Raw genomic sequence first — 2,702 nt, forward strand, 5'->3', positions numbered from 1 at the left:
AACGATTAGACTAACAAATTTACTTTTACAATACTGGACAACGCATTTTCTGATGCATAGACTTGGAATTCATCTGCTTATCATCTTTCTATTTGAACTCAGGTTTTATCAAAATCAGTGAGACTTTACAAGCTCTGCTGCCTTCTAGGCATGGCCATCACAATCACACACACACACACACACACACACACACACCACAACTATGGCTACCTTCCAAAGGGGAGGGGGGAGGAGCCTGAGAAGAAGAGAGACATGAGTAGGACAGGGATAAGAGAAAGCCATGGTATGTTTGCTCACAATATATTCTGCACACATATGTGATTATCAAAAGCAAATAATTAGAAAAAGAGTACCTCAAAACTTATACCCATCAAAAATGTAATTTTCACCTGCCAATTTCAAATATATTAAAAAAAGAATTGGCCTGGAGAAAAATGTATGATATATAAACTCTTAGTATAAAAACTAGATACAATGTTGTATATATTTTAGCACATTTTACTTTGTATGTAGGGAAATGTTTCTAAACCTACATTTGAGTTAAAATAAGCTATTCACAAATTATAGGGAAACAGAGAAATTATTTCTATGTGATAATATTTAGAATTATTTTTGTTTTCTACTTTAATGATCTCTTCCTACAAAGATCTGTAATATTGCTCTATCTGGAAAACCTTAATCTTAATATGTGGAGATATATATACATATATATATATATATATATATATATATATATATATATATATATATATGATTACAGACCTTATATTGAAAATCAAATAGAATTATAATGATCTTACAGACTATTTTAAAAAACATTAGAAGCCCATACAATGTATTAAAGAATTAGGAAGCAGTGAGGTCATTTCTCCTTTAAATTTAATCTATAACTCCATTAATATGATAAAAGACTATTTTCCTAGTTTCAAGAGAGTGTGAAATAGATTTCTCTCCCTTAGGCGAATGACCTTTAAATGAAATCAGAGATTCAAACATAATAGAAAAAAATCGCAAACACTCCTAAAGGCTTCTTCGCCTTTCACTTGAAATCCAGAATGGAAGAAAAAGGAAGGATCCTTGAAAAGTAATGAAACCTCAGAGTATGATCATTCTCTGTGTGAGTCGGGTGTGTATGGATGAGAGACAAGAGATGGCTATAGTTATTGTCCCCATTCCCAAACACCTGCAAAATCAGGGTCTTCTCTCATGTGCTCAGAAGAGGATAGGAGCGCCTGCCAGGATCCAGCAGTCTCAATAGGCACACTTTGGACAGGTGCGGTGCTATTAGCTCATTTTCCAAAAGCATCCACAGAGGGGACCCCTCCTGTTATAGCACTAATTGTCTCAGGAACGGCTTGGCAACGGGAAACCAGTAATCAAATCCCGTGAAAGATAAAGACGTAGAATCTTCGGCTGCCGAAGTGCTTGTACGTGGTCAGATGTTCCAAGATGGGAGTGCCACAGGCAAAACCAATTTCTTATTCACTTATGAAGCTATAGCTACATGCTCTGATGACACGCATGCTAACAGTGTTGAGATTCCTACACGGTTATGCACACCGCTGTGTGGTGGCTTGCCATTGAGCATGGGTCAAACCCAAGAAGAAACATGTGGAATGATCAGTACAGTCTACTAGGAAATCTCAGACTTAGGATCTTGGACTTGGATTCATGTTAAAATATGGTAACACTTGGAAGCCATAAGAGGAGTTACTTCTTGGGGACCAGAGTACAGACCAGACAAAAACAGGTAGATGCCAAAGATCCCTGTACCCCAGGAGTGTCTCCCTGTGTGTTTCTAATCATCTCTGTTTGAACATGCGACATTAGTTTATTGGTCACGGAACTTTAACCAAAAGGGATATTGTTCCAAGTGTGTCCGACCTACTCACACGGGCCTTTGTGAGTAGGCCAAATGGCAGAGCTATAGTCCTGCTAGCTTAAAGAAAACAACTCTGAAGAGATGGTTCAGTGGTCAAGAGCACTTCCAGAGGTCCTGAGTTCTATTCCCAGCAACCACATAATGGCTCACAACCCTCTCTATACAGTGATCCGGTGCCCTCTTCTGGCATTCAGGTATATATACAGACTGAGTACACATATACATCAAACTAACTAAGTAAATAAACCTTTAAACAACAAAAAAACAATAAATCATGTTGTGAATGCAATGCCTATAGTAACTGATAGGGACCCTTGCTGGCAGCCATAGTGAGAATGGCCACCTTCCACCATAGGGAACTAGACATGGGTCATGGCAGCCACTATTGCTCTGTTAATTTCCTCGTTGCTGGGATAAAGTGCCTGACAGAAGCCAAATTATGGGAGCTTTCCTTTGTCACACAATTAAAGGGGTACAGTTCATCGCGGTAGGGAAGACAGCTAGGTCAAGGTGGCAGAAACTTGCAGTAGCGTTTGTTACATCTGAGATGATCAGGAAGCTGGGAGCTTGGGCAGGAAGTGAACCCAGAAAGCAATCCTCAGAGGCCCCTTCCCCAGTGTCACCTCCACCAGCTGGGCCTCCTACCTCAAAGTTTCTACAACGTCCCTTCCACCGTGCCAGCAGCTGTGGCCATGTCTGTGAGGGATTGTCTTAATTGACGATGATGTGGGAGGGCTCAGCCCATTGTGGGCAGCATTATACATCCCTAGGCAAGAGGGCCTGGGCTGTAGAAAAACTATGAAACTGTGTTTCCAGACAA

The sequence above is a fragment of the Mus pahari genome, chromosome 20, assembly GCF_900095145.1.
Source record: "Mus pahari chromosome 20, PAHARI_EIJ_v1.1, whole genome shotgun sequence".
In the NCBI taxonomy this organism is placed as follows: Eukaryota; Metazoa; Chordata; class Mammalia; order Rodentia; family Muridae; genus Mus; species Mus pahari.